This window comes from Eleutherodactylus coqui, chromosome 7 (genome assembly GCF_035609145.1).
Source record: "Eleutherodactylus coqui strain aEleCoq1 chromosome 7, aEleCoq1.hap1, whole genome shotgun sequence".
NCBI classification, from domain to species: Eukaryota; Metazoa; Chordata; class Amphibia; order Anura; family Eleutherodactylidae; genus Eleutherodactylus; species Eleutherodactylus coqui.
The window spans coordinates 70,374,892-70,391,891 of record NC_089843.1 but is presented as its reverse complement, the minus strand read 5'-3'; positions in this window follow the sequence as shown (position 1 = coordinate 70,391,891).

Here is a 17,000-nt window from a genome sequence, read left to right as displayed (position 1 = left end):
TAAAGGTTTTGCATATCCAAGTTATTCTGACATTGTTTTTTCGCCACATGTTGTACTTCATTTAGGTGGTGAAAATAGACCTATAGAATTTGTGTATATTTATTAATAGTGCCAGAATTGGGACATTTAGGTAAAAAATTTATTTTTTTACATTTTCAACTGTAATATCTCAAATATGTGAAAACATACTGTACACATTTTTATATATGTTTCCATCTATTTACTTTATTCTGGATGTACATTGGAAAAACTTTTTTTTTTTTTAAACCATTTAGAAGATGTACAAATTTAACATTACTTCTCAACATTTTGAGGAACACTTTGTTTACTTGCACCAAGCCAAGATTGCAAAGGCTCATCGGTAGAGATGAGCGAATATACTTGCTAAGGCACATTACTTGAGCGAGTAGTGCCTCAGCCGAGTATCTCCCCACTCATCTCTAAAGATTCGGCCGGCGAGGGACGGGGGAGAGCGGGGAGGAACGAAGGGGAGATCTCTCTCTCCCTCTCCCCCCCCGCCCCCGCTCCCCCCTGCTCCCCGCCGCAACTCAGCTGTCACCGGCGCCGTCCCCCGAATCTTTAGAGACGAGTGGGGAGATACTCGCCTAGGGCACTACTCGCTTGAGTAATGTGCCTTAGCGAGTATACTCGCTCATCTCTACTCATAGGCATCAGAATGATAGATACTCCCACAAATGACTCCATTTTAAAAACTACACCCCTTAATGTATTCACTGAGGGATGTCAGGAGCATTTTGATTCCTCAGCTTTTTTTTTCAAGGAATGAATGGAATTTAGAGGAGATAAAATAAAATTTCATATTTTTGCAAACCACTGATCTAAGCAAAGCAGAAGGAAAAAATTATGATTTTAATTTTTTTTGGTAATTGTGTAATTAAAAAAAAAGCAGTTTTTTTTGTACAGCACGCGTATAAATGAAGACTTTCACCCCAAAATGGATACCCCTGTTTGTCTTGTGTTCATAAACATACACATTGTATCCCCAATCTGCCCACTGGACACATGGCTAGGCCTGTAATGGAGAGAACATCCACTGGATTTCAGGGCACAACTTTGAGGCACAATCACTTACTTGTGTAGAAAAAAAATGGACTCCCTTAAAATAATCCCCCCACCCTTCCTTTCTGGCATTCACCAAATCTTAGATAAAAGAATAATGTAAACTGTGTTGTATGCCTGAAAACAGGAGTAATTACGGAGGCCTGGCTGTGATGGGCACATGGGGCAAAAAAACTGGGTAGCCTTCCTCCTCCCATGCTTGATGCAAACCCAGAACTTTTGGGTGGGGTATTTCTTGACATCAGTGGCAGGGATGGGGTGTAAAAAGTGGCACTCTGTGTGGCTTTGTAAGCTTGCTGCGGTCTCACACAGAAGGCGCTCGACAAGCTGCTTCTGGAACTGCAGGAAGGCAAGCGCTCCCAGGATTTCTTGTAAATTACGTATTACAGGTAGCGATATGAATAACGCCGGGCTCACATTGCCATATCTGGAATCCGCTCGCGGAGGCCCACAGGGGATCTCAGCTGTGAGCCTGGCAGTGGCGCTGCATACGGCCATGTAATGTACTGTGCATAACTGTGTACTCACACAGGCGGTCATGCGCAGTACACCATTTTTGTTTATATTTCCCACACCATCGCTTAACGATGAATCGGGGACCCACAGCTCGTACATAATGTAGTTGCGTATAGGCTGCGGGTATATCCGCGACCATGGAGCACAATAGGCTCTATGTTGCAGATATCCGCGGGAAAATAGAACATTCTGTGTTCTGTTTTCTGCAAGAGGATTATGTAATTCTAACCCGCTAATGTTAGCAGAATCGTGTAATCCAGTGCATTTGATTGGTCCCTGTAATACTGCGGATCAAACACAGATATGATCCGTGAGGGGAGATGAAACTTAAAGTATTTAAACTTTCTTTTCTTTTTTTTTTACTTTGTATCATCGCCATTATCCATTGGATAACGGCAATCATGTGACCACATACCACACCTCCATGCTCTCGGCTGCTCATGCTAGCTGGCAACAGGGAGATTTTAAATCTCCCATGTCCATCAGCCTTTTACGCATGTGCCCGACATTTTACGTTTGGTGTGTATGCGCAGAAGACAGCATCAGATCCTGGAAGGACTAAAACGTTGCAGGACATTGGGGAGGATGGAGGTGAGAACTTTCAGATCTCCTCATGAATCTGATCCATGAGGAGAGCTGAAACTTTAGCTTTATTTGACTCTTTATTTACAATTATGCGATCGCCGTTATCCAGTGGATAACAGCAATTGCGTGACTGGGTGTTGCATTTTGCAGCCCCTTATGACAATTCCAGGCTGTCAGTTACCTCTGGCAGCTGATAGCATAGAGCTAACAGGTCCACTGTCCTCCTGGCTTTAATCCCCAGGGTGAGCGTGTTTTTACAGAGGTAGAGGATGCCATTCTGGAGGATGCCTTAGCAATTTGGCTTCCTATCGCTATTTGTGACAAAGCCCTTTGTTGTGTTTATTCTAGTTCTGATCTTTGCCTGACTATTGAACATTCTGACTTCTGTACTACCTGATCTCAACTCTGTATTCTGGACTTTGTTACTGCCTGACACCTGCAATGACCTACATACAGCCGGAACCTCATTATTGCACCTCTGCCAACAGCCCTAACTACAGCCTGACTTTCTGCTACACTTCTGTCCAGGTACAGTACCTCGACACAGTGCAGCAAGAGCAGCTATCTAATTGGGATTATCTGTGTGAGCAATGGCTTGCGGACCCTGCAGCTAAGACCATATCCTGTGTATTAGTTCAGGCACTAGGGAGGACCCTCAGGTTTAGCAGCCGCAGGTCTGGAGAGTAGTCAGGGAAAAGCCACGAATCAGCAATGAGCAGTCTCGGTTTGCAGTACAAATGGATGAGGCAGGTAACGTAGTCAGATGGAAAGCCAGGGGTCAGCATCGGGAAGTTTCAGTTTGCTCTACAATGGATGAGGCAGGTAATGTGGTCAGATGGAAAGCCAGGAGTCAGTATCAGGAGATCTTGTCGCAATAGCAGAGGAGCAGGTGGAAGTGGAGTTTGATCAGTCAATGCCATGGAGCAGAATAATCACATAATGCATGAAGGAACAGGAACAGGTTTATATAGAGGACTCAATCAGGAGCAGGGCGGGGCTAGGGCAGGGATGTAACTAGGCAGGAACTAGGTTAACAGGATCATGAAACAAGGCTAGGGTATGCAGGGAATTTGTCCAAAGGCCTGGCTAGCTCAGCAGAGTAAGTTGCTAGCTAGAGCACAAGAGGTCATGGGTTCAAGTCCTGACATCCTTCTTGGTGGGGTCAAAAGTGTAAACCAGAGTTCCTCAGGTGCTGCCTTCTCAGATAGTCAAAATTGTTGTGTGTCAAGGTGGATTTACCTCCACCTGCCTGATATAATATTGTCCCAGTGGAATCTGGTAGAAATAATAAATTTTGCTGTTGTGCTCTATTTCTGTGTGCACCTCTGCAAACATATAGAAGTTGATGAAATCTGCAGAGGTCTTACAGTCCAACACAGATCAGATTTTGCACAGCCAATGAGTTCTGAAGACATCTTCCCAATCCTCAGAGACATGACTTGCCATGTTTTAAATTTTTTTTGTGACACTTGAAGCTGTGCCGCACATCCAAATTTTATATCATGATAAAATTTCAAATTTAAATTCAACTTTGAGACTATTTTTTTGCCCGGATCATATAGTGTCAGATTAAAGGACTTTTATTGTACATCTGCAAATACCTCTATGTTGTCTCATAAAGCCCTGCACACACCAGAAAGGAGTTTTAAGGCGTATGTGCATTGACAATGACTTCCAATATAGTGCTGAGAACCAGTCAGTAGGAAATGATTTTGATTTTGACTTTGATGCTGAAGAAATGTGAATACTTTCTTCTCTGGAATCTTCTCAGTAAATGAAGAATCTTTAAGACAGAGAATTATAATATATTAAATGTCAGGATTTCTAGTGGAATGAATGACATTTCATGGTCATTACGGTTTGCTGAGGACAGAGGAATTTTACATTTACAGCTTTGTAGACCAGATTTCAGCATATTATAAAATCATTCACCTTGTCAGTGCCAGTCACATCTGTGTAACATTACTTTTCTAGGCAAGTGTTATAAATGAAGACGCATGGGCTTATTGAATTAAGAAGCTCCAATACAGTGTTTGTCCTTATTGAGGACCACAAAACAGGCTCACTAAACCAGACTGGAGACTGCGTCATTTCCAGCTTTTTTTATTGCACTTTGTATTTTTGAGCTAAAATCACGTTAGATTTCATTTTACATATCAGTAGATGTCATCATTGGTATTCATTAAATACATTGACCTTGCAGTATTTTATGTAAGAAATCATTAAGAACAAAGATATTCCATGAGGATGATATAAAACCTGAAGGGTGAAGGAGTAGTTGGATATTCTGTCTTTTTATCATTTTCCCCTCGAGATCTGAAAAAAAAACCCTGCATTTAACCACTTAAGGATGCAGCCACTTTCAAAACATCATAACTCTGTTATTTCCCATCGACGTAGCAATCTGAGGGCTTGTTTTTCAATGGTACTATTTAATATATCTTATAATATACCGAAAAACGTTTTAAAAATCCTAAGTGCAGTGAAATGGAAAAAAAAAACCACAATTGGGCAATCTGGGGGTGGTGGGTGGGAGTCCATTGCCTTGTTTCTATGGCATACGCACTGTAGCAAAAATGACATGATAACTTCATTCTATGGGTAGGATGGTGACAATAAAGAATTTACACAGTGTTTTTATTTGCTGTACCACCTTTAAAAATGTGTTTTTGGAAAAAAAAAAATTTTCTGCCGCCATCTTCTGACAGCCATAACTTTTTAATATTTCCATCAACATAGTTATGTAAGGGCTAATTTTTTGCAGGACATCCTGTAGATGCTATTGGTACCATTTAAGAGTATATGCAACTTTTTAATCGCTTTTTATAAAATTTTCTTTTGAGACGGGGGGACCAAAAAATTCTGGCATCGCGTATTTTTTTTTCTGATGACGTTCACAGTGTAGGATAAGTAATGTATTACTTCGATAATTTGGAGTTCTTGTTTTTTTATTAGAAATATGGGAAAATAAAACTTTTTCTTACTCATTTTTAATTTTTTTTTAGTCCCCACAGGGAACTTTAACTTGTGATCATTTGATCAATCCTGCAGTATGATGTAATGCCATAGTATTACATTATACCGCAATCTGACAGGCATGGCTTCATAGGCAGTCTGCAATGGTAGCCCTGGGGGCCTTCAGAAGGCCCCCAGCTGTCATAGCAATTGAACGGCACCCACAATATCATTACAGTGGAAAAGGGAGCCTTTCTGCACACCTGAACTCCTATCTGTGCAATTAAATGCCTATGTCGGAATTGACAACAACATTTAAAGGGTTAACAGCTGCCATTAAAGATAGCCAACACTTGTATTCTATGGAGAGGGATCGAAGCACACTCCCGATCCATGTAAACCTTGAATCTCCATGACTTAATAGTACATCATGGAGTGTTAAGGGGTTAAAATTGATTTTTTTGTAATCAATTCTTTTGTTTCTGCAGTTCATTTAAAAAATAAAAAAAGACAGCAACTTTGAAAAAAGTCTTTTTTTTGTTTTTCTTTTTGTCCAGTCATAAGAAAAAATATATAGATAGATCGATAGATATGAGATAGATAGGCAGATATATACTGCACACATAGGCAGCCTGTCTCTGTTTTGCTTGTGCAGAAAGCAGCAAGATAGCAGCATACCCACACCAGAACAGTTCAGTAATAGAGATGAGCGAACGTGTTCTTCCGAGCTTGATATTCGTGCGAATATTAGGGTGTTCGTGATGTTCGTTATTCGTAACGAACACCATGCGGTGTTCTGGTTACTTTCACTTCCTTCCCTGAGACGTTAGCGCGCTTTTCTGGCCAATTGAAAGACAGGGAAGGCATTACAACTTCCCCCTGTGACATTCAAGCCCTCTACCACCCCCCTGCTGTGAGTGGCTGGGAAGATCAGGTGTCACCCGAACATAAAAGTCGGCCCCTCCCGCGGCTCGCCTCAGATGCGGTGTGAGTTAGATGAGGGACAGTGCTGTTTGTACCGGAGCTGCTGTAGGGAAAGAATTGGTAGTTAGTGTAGGCTTCAAGACCCCCCAAAGGTCCTTATTAGGGCCACTGATAGCTGTGTGTTGGCTGCTGTTAGCAGTGGCAATTTTTTTTCCCTCAAAATCGGCTCTGCAGAGCGTTGCACCCGGCATTAGGGACAGAAGTGCTGCATAGGCAGGGAGAGTGTTAGGCGTGAGTGTAGCCTTCAAGAACCTCAACGGTCCTTTCTAGGGCCATATTTAACCATGTGCAGTACTGTCCAGGCTGCTGTTAGCTGTGCTGCATTTTTTTTTGCTTCTCAAAATCGCCTCTGCAGAGCATTGCACCCTCCATTGATACTGCAGGGAAAGAATTGTATAGGCAGGGCCACAACACAGTTATTATTCATTGAATATACGCAGTGCTGCCTTTTGCTTGTAAAACAAGTGAAAATAATTCTATTTGTCCTGCCTCTGTCCGTCCTAAGGGCGGTGGACACGTGTCGGCTGCGTGTGCAACCTGTAAAAATCAGACGCACCCAGCTACGTTTTACTCCTGGCTTCGCCATTTGCTTTCCTTAATTGGGAAAAAAAAAACCTGCTCTGCCACAGTTAATAACTCTGCTACCCTCACGTTCTGTGACACATTAGCAGGAAAACAGCACAGTTATTAAACTTAGATTATACATTCACTAGAGGCAGTGGGGCCTTTCGTTTTCAAAAAAGGGAAAAAATTATATTTGGCCTGCAGTCTTGCGCCAATTTATTAACTGCCTGTGAAATCAAATCACTGGTAATACAGCATGCTGAGGGGTAGGGGTAGGCCTAGAGGACGTGGACGCGGCCGAGGACGCGGAGGGCCAAGTCAGGGTGTGGGCACAGGCCGAGCTCCTGATCCAGGTGTGTCGCAGCCGACTGCTGCGCGATTAGGAGAGAGGCACGTTTCTGGCGTCCCCACATTCATCGCCCAATTAATGGGTCCACGCGGGAGACGGTTATTAGAAAATGAGCAGTGTGAGCAGGTCCTGTCCTGGATGGCAGAAAGTGCTTCGAGCAACCTATCGTCTACCCGCAGTTCTGCGCCGTCCACTGCTGCAAATCCGAATCCTCTGTCTGCTGCTCCTCCTTCCTCCCAGCCTCCTCACTCCACTACAATGACACCTGCTCAGGAGCGGGAACACTCCCAGGAACTGTTCTCGGGCCCCTGCTTAGATTGGGCAGCAGCGGTTCCTCTCCCACCAGAGGAGTTTATCGTCACTGATGCCTAACCATTCGAAAGTTCCCGGGGTCCGGGGGAAGAGGCTGGGGACTTCCGCCAACTGTCTCAACAACTTTCTGTGGGTGAGGAGGACGATGACGATCAGACACAGTTGTCTTGCAGTGAGGTAGTAGTAAGGGCAGTAAGTCCGAGGGAGCAGCGCACAGAGGATTCGGAGGAAGAGCAGCAGGACGATGAGGTGACTGACCCCACCTGGTGTGCAACGCTTACTCAGGAGGACAGGTCTTCAGAGGGGGAGTCAAGGGCATCAGCAGGGCAGGTTGCAAGAGGCAGTGCGGTGGCCAGGGGTAGAGGCAGGGCCAGACCGAATAATCCACCAAGTGTTTCCCAAAGCGCCCCCTAGCGCCATGCCACCCTGCAGAGGCCGAGGTGCTCTAAGGTCTGGCAGTTTTTCACAGAGACGCCTGACGACCGACGAACAGTGGTGTGCAACCTTTGTCGCGCAAAGCTCAGCCGGGGAGCCAACACCAACAGCCTCACCACCACCACCATGCGCAGACATATGATGGCCAAGCACCCCGCAAGGTGGGACGAAGGCCGTTCAGCGCCTCCGGTTTGCACCCCTGCCTCTCCCCCTGTGCCCCAACCTGCCACTGAGATGCAACCCCCCTCTCAGGACACAGGCACTACCGTCTCCTGGCCTGCACCCACACCCTCACCTCCGCTGTCCTCGGCCCCATCCAGCAGTGTAGTTCAGCGCACCGTCCAGCCGTCGCTTGCGCAACTGTTGAAGCGCAAGCGCAAGTACGCCGCCACGCACCCGCACGCTCAAACGTTAACCGTCCGCATAGCAAAATTCATCAGCCTTGAGATGCTGCCGTATAGGGTTGTGGAAACGGAGTCCTTCAAAAGTATCATGGAGGCGGCGGCCCCGCGCTACTCAGTTCCCAGTCGCCACTACTTTTCCCGATGTGCCGTCCCAGCCCTGCACGACCACGTCTCCCGCAACATTGTACGCGCCCTCACCAACGTGGTTACTGCCACGGTCCACTTAACTACGGACACGTGGACAAGCACAGGCGGGCAGGGCCACTACATCTCCCTGACGGCACATTGGGTGAATTTAGTGGAGGCTGGGACAGAGTCAGAGCCTGGGACCGCTCATGTCCTACCCACCCCCAGAATTGCGGGCCCCAGCTCGGTGGTGGTATCTGCGGAGGTGTATGCTTCCTCCACTAAAGCACCCTCCTCCTCCTCCTCCTCCTCTGTCTCGCAATCAAGATGTGTTAGCAGCAGCATGTCGTCAGCAGTCGGTGTCGCGCGGTGTGGCAGCACAGCGGTGGGCAAGCGTCAGCAGGCCGTGCTGAAACTACTCAGCTTAGGCGATAAGAGGCACACGGCCCACGAACTGCTGCAGGGTCTGACACAGCAGACCGACCGCTGGCTTGCGCCGCTGAGCCTCCAACCGGGCATGGTCGTGTGTGACAACGGCCGTAACCTGGTGGCGGCTCTGCAGCTCGGCAGCCTCACGCACGTGCCATGCCTGGCCCACGTCTTTAATTTGGTGGTTCAGCGCTTTCTGAAAAGCTACCCACGCTTGTCAGACCTGCTCGTAAAGGCGCGCCGGCTCTGCGCTCATTTTCGCAAGTCCCACACGGACGCTGCCACCCTGCGCACCCTGCAACATCACTTTAAGCTGCCAGTGCACCGACTGCTGTGCGACGTGCCCACACGGTGGAACTCTACGCTCCACATGTTGGCCAGGCTCTATGAACAACGTAGAGCTATAGTCGAATACCAACTCCAACATGGGCGGCGCAGTGGGAGTCAGCCTCCTCAATTCCTTTCAGAAGAGTGGGCCTGGTTGGCAGACATCTGCCATGTCCTTGGTAATTTTGAGGAGTCTACCCAGGTGGTGAGCGGCGATGCTACAATCATTAGCGTCACCATTCCTCTGCTATGCATCTTGAGAAATTCCCTGCAAACCATAAAGGCAGCTGCTTTGCGCTCGGAAACGGGGGCGGGGGAAGACAGTATGCCGCTGGATAGTCAGGGCACCCTCCTGTCTATTTCTCAGTGCATACAGGAGGAGGAGGAGGAGCATGAGGAGGATGAGGAGGAGGGGGAAGAGACAGCTTGGGCCGCTGCTGACGGTACACCGGCTGATTGCCTGTCATCCTTTCAGCGTGTATGGCCTGAGGAGGAGGAGGAGGAGGAGGATCCTGAAAGTGATCTTCCTAGTGAAGACAGCCATGTGTTGCGTACAGGTACCCTGGCACACATGGCTGACTTCATGTTAGGATGCCTTTCTCGTGACCCTCGCGTTGCACGCATTCTGGCCACGACGGATTACTGGGTGTACACACTGCTCGATCCACGGTATAAGGAGAACCTGCCCACTCTGATTCCTGAAGAGGAAAGGGGTTCGAGAGTGTTGCTATACCACAGGACCCTTGCGGACAAGCTGATGGTAAAATTCCCAGCCGACAGCGCTAGTGGCAGAAGGCGCAGTACCGAGGGCAAGGTAGCAGGGGATGTGCGTAGATCGAGCAGCATGTACATCCCAGGCAGTGCAACAGTCTTTAAGGGCCTGGCCAGCTTTATGGCTCCCCACCAAGACTGTGTCACCGCTCCCCAGTCACGGCTGAGTCGGCGGGAGCACTGTAAAAGGATGGTGAGGGAGTACGTAGCGGATCGCACGACCATCCTTGGTGACGCCTCTGCCCCCTACAACTACTGGGTGTCGAAGCTGGACACGTGGCCTGAACTAGCGCTGTATGCCCTGGAGGTGCTTGCTTGTCCTGCGGCTAGCGTCTTGTCGGAGAGGGTGTTTAGTGCGGCTGGGGGAATCATCACAGATAAGCGTAGCCGCTTGTCAACCGACAGTGCCGACAGGCTAACACTCATCAAGATGAACAAAGGCTGGATTTCCCCAGACTTCTGTTCTCCACCAGCGGACAGCAGCGATACGTAAGCAATACGTAGGCTGCACCCGCGGATGGAAGCTACGTTCTCTCTCACCATCCAAAACGGGGACATTTCTGCTTCATCAATCTGTGTCTAATATTCCTCCTCCTCCTCCTGCTCCTCCTCCTGAAACCTCACGTAATCACGCTGAACGGGCAATTTTTCTTAGGGCCACAAGGCTCACTCAAATAATTTTTCTGAACAATTTTTATAAGTTTCAATGCGCTTAAAAGCGTTGGAACTTTAACTTGAACCAATTTTTCGTTACACTGGGCTGCCTCCAGGCCTAGTTACCACTTAAGCCACATTAACCAAAGCGATTAATGGGTTTCACCTGCCCTCTTGGCTGGCCATGGCCAATTTTTGGGATGTACATTAGTACTGTTGATACAGCAATTTTTGTGGGCCCTCGCCTACAGTGTAATCAAATTAATTTTTAGCCCACCTGCATTACAGCTGACGTTACCTCAGCTGTGTTGGGCAATGCAATGGGATATTTTTATGTACCGCCGGTGGGTTCCAGGGAGTAACCCATGCTGTAGGTGCACACGGAGTGTCGGAGTGTAACCTACATGTGTCCACTTGTAAAGAACCCCGGTCAGACTGGGGCATGCAGTGTGGGCCGAAGCCCACCTGTATTACGCACGACATTACTACCTCAGCTGTGTTGGGCAATGCAATGGGATATTTCTATGTACCGCCGGTGGCTTCCTGGCACCCACCCAGGCAGTGGGTCCACAGGGAGTTTAACCTACATGTGTCCACTTCTAAATAACCCCAGTCTGACTGGGGCATGCAGTGTGGGCCGAAGCCCACCTGCATTAAGCACGACATTACTACCTCAGCTGTGTTGGGCAATGCAATGGGATATTTTTATGTACCGCCGGTGGGTTCCAGGCAGCCACCCATGCTGTGGGTCCACGGGGAGTTGTAACTGCATGTGTCCACTTCTAAAGAACCCCAGTCTGACTGGGGCATGCAGTGTGGGCCGAAGCCCACCTGTATTACGCACGACATTACTACCTCAGCTGTGTTGGGCAATGCAATGGGATATTTCTATGTACCGCCGGTGGCTTCCTGGCACCCACCCAGGCAGTGGGTCCACAGGGAGTTTAACCTACACGTGTCCACTTCTAAAGAACCCCAGTCTGACTGGGGCATGCAGTGTGGGCCGAAGCCCACCTGCATTAAGCACGACATTACTACCTCAGCTGTGTTGGGCAATGCAATGGGATATTTTTATGTACCGCCGGTGGGTTCCAGGGAGCCACCCATGCTGTAGGTGCACACGGAGTGTAACCTACATGTGTCCACTTGTAAAGAACCCCGGTCAGACTGGGGCATGCAGTGTGGGCCGAAGCCCACCTGTATTACGCACGACATTACTACCTCAGCTGTGTTGGGCAATGCAATGGGATATTTCTATGTACCGCCGGTGGCCTCCTGGCACCCACGCAGGCAGTGGGTCCACAGGGAGTTTAACCTACATGTGTCCACTTCTAAAGAACCCCAGTCTGACTGAGGCATGCAGTGTGGGCCGAAGCCCACCTGCATTAAGCACGACATTACTACCTCAGCTGTGTTGGGCAATGCAATGGGATATTTTTATGTACCGCCGGTGGGTTCCAGGGAGCCACCCATGCTGTGGGTCCACGGGGAGTTGTAACTGCATGTGTCCACTTCTAAAGAACCCCAGTCTGACTGGGGCATGCAGTGTGGGCCGAAGCCCACCTGTATTACGCACGACATTACTACCTCAGCTGTGTTGGGCAATGCAATGGGATATTTCTATGTACCGCCAGTGGCTTCCTGGCACCCACCCAGGCAGTGGGTCCACAGGGAGTTTAACCTACATGTGTCCACTTCTAAAGAACCCCAGTCTGACTGGGGCATGCAGTGTGGGCCGAAGCCCACCTGCATTAAGCACGACATTACTACCTCAGCTGTGTTGGGCAATGCAATGGGATATTTTTATGTACCGCCGGTGGGTTCCAGGGAGCCACCCATGCTGTAGGTGCACACGGAGTTTTTAATACATCTGTACACTTCTAAAGAACCCCAGTCTGACTGGGGCATGCAGTGTGGGCCGAAGCCCACCTGCATTAAGCACGACATTACTACCTCAGCTGTGTTGGGCAATGCAATGGGATATTTTTATGTACCGCCGGTGGGTTCCAGGGAGCTACCCATGCTGTAGGTGCACACGGAGTTTTTAATACATCTGTACACTTCTAAAGAACCCCAGTCTGACTGGGGCATGCAGTGTGGGCCGAAGCCCACCTGTATTACGCACGACATTACTACCTCAGCTGTGTTGGGCAATGCAATGGGATATTTCTATGTACCGCCGGTGGCTTCCTGGCACCCACCCAGGCAGTGGGTCCACAGGGAGTTTAACCTACATGTGTCCACTTCTAAAGAACCCCAGTCTGACTGGGGCATGCAGTGTGGGCCGAAGCCCACCTGCATTAAGCACGACATTACTACCTCAGCTGTGTTGGGCAATGCAATGGGATATTTTTATGTACCGCCGGTGGGTTCCAGGGAGCCACCCATGCTGTAGGTGCACACGGAGTGTAACCTACATGTGTCTACTTGTAAAGAACCCCGGTCAGACTGGGGCATGCAGTGTGGGCCGAAGCCCACCTGTATTACGCACGACATTACTACCTCAGCTGTGTTGGGCAATGCAATGGGATATTTCTATGTACCGCCGGTGGCTTCCTGGCACCCACCCATGCTGTGGGTCGACAGGGACTTCACAATAGGGAGTTGTACCTGCCTGTGTCTATGAATTAAAAAGCCCGGTCTAACTGGGGCATGCAGACACCTTGACAGAATGAATAGTGTGTGGCACATAGGTTCCCCATTGCTATGCCTACGTGTGCAGCTCCTGATGGCGGTGGCACAGGATTCTATTTCTCATTGCTTCTGTACAGCATTGTGGGCTATCGCCCCGCCCCTTTTAAAGAGGGCCGCTGCCTAGCCATGCCAACCCTCTGCAGTGTGTGCCTGCGGTTCCTCCTCATGGCAGACGCACTTCTAAATAGACATGAGTGTGGCGTGGCATGAGGGCAGCTGAAGGTTGCGCAGGGACACTTTGGTGTGCGCTGTGGGGGGGAGGGGGGGCGGTTGGTCAGCATGTAACCCAGGAGAAGTGGCAGCGGAGTGTCATCCAGGCAGTGATTGTGCTTTGTTGTAGCTAGTGTGGTGCTTAGCAAAGGTATGCCATGCTAATGAGGGCTTTTCAGAAGTAAAAGTTGTTGGGAGGGGGGGGGGGGGCACTCTTGCCGGTATTGTGGCTTAATAGTGGGACCTGTGAACTTGAGATGCAGCCCAACATGTAGCCCCTCGCCTGCCCTATCCGTTTCTGTGTCATTCCCATCACTTTCTTGAATTGCCCAGATTTTCACACATGAAAACCTTAGCGAGCATCGGCGAAATACAAAAATGCTCTGGTCGCCCATTGACTTCAATGGGGTTCGTTGTTCGAAACGAACCCTCGAACATCGCGGGAAGTTCGTTCCGAATAACGAACACCCGAACATTTTGGTGTTCGCTCATCTCTATTCAGTAAATAAATAGAACCAAGCTCAGTACATAAATACAGCACCAGAACCAAGCTCATAACATAAATGCAGTAGCAGAACTAAGTAATTGTGTTGTAGGGGCACTGATGGCATGATAATGGTACTTCAGATCATTAGAAAGGAGGAGACAGAGTCAGAAGGAAGATAGTTCATGTAGTTCAACAAGATGCTGCAACATAGAAGAAGAGGACCATCTGGCCCAGGGGATCAAGGAGGGTTAGGTGTGGGGTTGATTTCTTTCAGCCTAAATCTGCCTGGTGAACGACGATAATCTAGTGGCCAGTGTCCCATGCCACCGCTAATGCTGGCCATGACCATCATTTTGTGTCTACAACTGTTTTACAGATCTATGGGTTTCTATGGAATAATGCACTCTATAACCTACCAAACATACTTTAAAGGGGTTCTATCATTAAAAAAAAACCCAAAACTCAATAATTGCCTATTGCTCCCCAGGCATCGTCTCCACACCGATCTTCTCCTGGCTCCTCCATTCCCCCGGGTCACCTCACCACAAGTCGGATCCTCTTCTTCCTGTTATATAGCGCCCGGCAGGTCAATGTACATCGTCACTAGTGACATAGTGTTCACTGCCTAGCAGGGAATGATGATCCTTGGAAGCCTGCTTTAGTGCGCAGGCACCGGGTCTCACCGATATACATACTATATGAACACTATTGGTGAGACTCGGCCACTAAAGCAGGCTGCCGAGGATTGGCACTCCCTGCTAGGCAGTGAATGCTACATCACTACTAGTGTCAAAAATAAAAAAAATACTCACCTCCCTTCGGCTGCCGGGACTCAGGTGCGACTTCTGCCGCTGTCCCCTGCTTTGTAGTTCTGAGCTATTAGCAGCCACGGATTTAAAATCCCTGTTTGCTGGTAGCTCTGATTGTGATTGGCTGAAGCGCTTCAGCCAATCACATTCGGAGCTACCAGCAGGCGGGGATTTAAAATCCCCGCATGCTGATAGTTCAGAACACCAGAGTCGGGAACAGCAGCAGAAGTCGCCGCTGAGCCCCAGCAGGTGAGTAAGGATTTTTTTTATTTTTGACACTATTTTAAATGGCTTTTAAATGAGCGCTTTAGCCAAGCACAATCAGAGCTACCGGTATTTAAAATCCCCGTCTGCTGATAGCTGAGATCTACAAAGCCAGGGACAGCTAGGAGAAGATGCGGCCGCGCCCGGCAGCCGAAGAGGGGTGAGTATATTTTTTTGTTTTGTTTTTTTTTACCACTTTTCTTTGTTTTTCAGGGAAGCGCTTATATTTAAAGCCCTTCCCTGAAAAACATTTCAGGGGTGCCGGCAGCAGGATTCTCTACAGCGGTAGGGAATCCTTTATTCCCCGCAGGGATTTAGAATTCCTCTGCTGCATCTGTCACAGATGTGGCAGGTGCAGCAGGGAATTCTTTTTCCTTGCAGGGATGCAGGAAACATCTGCATCTGTGTTCTGCATCCCCGCGGGACATGGCAGCGGCGGAGAGGCAAGGTTTTGGATTTTTTTAACAGTAAAATTTTTTTTTCAGGAAAGGGCTTATATGTAAAGCCCTTTCCTGAAAAAGAATGCAGGGGTGCCAGCAGACCATTGAAAACGTGGGGAAATTTTTATCGAGTCCCCTATGGTACTCGTCTCGAGTAACAAGTATCTCATGCTCGAACGAGCTTCAAGCTCGGACAAGCATGCACGCTCATTTAGAATCACTAGTGATAACGTACATTGCACGGCAGGAAGCAGAATGCCGGCAATGTACACTTTGTCACAGGAAGAAGAGGATCTGTCCGGCTAGAAGTGACGTGACCTAGGGGACTGGAGGAGCCTGGAGAAGCTGGGTGAGGTGAAGACCTGGGAAGAATAGGTAAGTACAGACTTTTTTTTTAATGACAGAACCCCTTTAACAAAAAGTAAAGAAGAGATATAAGGGAGTATAACTGCAAGATCAGACTGCATAGAGTTTGTTTGTCGACTATCATCATGGAGAAATATTGTCGACAATAAGAGCTGTAGGTGAAAATGTGTTACAAAGTTTTTACTACAAGGCTGCTTCATTTTCTGTTCTAAAGGTATTGGTATAATAAAAAAATGGGAACTGAAAGTGTACACAGCCTTTAACCCACTGTCCTTTAGGTGATACTTATTTACTATTTATTTTCCTCAACAGTAGCTTTTTGGCTTTGCGCCACTAGGGTAGAAGAATGATCACAAGCGGCAACTAAACCGTATTGTAGTCTAAGCTGTAATAGAAGTTTTAAACACATCTCATGCCTCATCTCCCCCTTATGTGTTTACAAATTGGCTGCTCAGTACTGTAGATGCACAATCTCACCAAGAAGTCCATTTACGTGGAAAAGATTTCGTTCTCCAGCAGCTATAAAATTATTAGAAGCTAGAGAACACCAAGCCACTTGTGAGATAAAGAAGACTGTTAACTAATTAAAGGACCGATTACTAGACATCACTTCCATAGTGCTCACTGTATTAAAATACATATAAATAGGCACAGGTATGATTAATTTGCACTTAAAGGGGTTGTCTCGCGCCAAAATGTTTTTTTTTTTCCATAGGCCCCCCGTTCGGCGCAGGACAATCCCAAAGGATGTGTTAAAAAACAAAAAATTTTATTACTTACCCGAATCCCCGCTCTGCGACGTCTTCCTTCTTCCTTCTTCTTCCTTCACCAAGATGGCCGCCGGGCTCTTCACCCACGATGCAACGCAGGTCCTTTCCCATGGTGCACCGTGGGCTCTGTGTGGTCCATTGCCGATTCCAGCCTCCTGATTGGCTGGAATCGGCACACGTGACGGGGCTGAGCTACGAGGACCAGCTCTCCGGCACGAGCGGCCCCATTCACCAGGGAGAAGACCGCACAGCGCAAGCGCGTCTAAAAAAGCAAGAAGACATCAGAATTAGACGGATCCATGGCAACGGGGACGCTAGCAACGGAGCAGGTAAGTGAATAACTTCTGTATGGCTCATATTTAATGCACGATGTATATTACAAAGTGCATTAATATGGCCATACAGAAGTGTATAACCCCACTTGCTGCCGCGAGACAACCCCTTTAAAACAATACCAAAACAATATGAG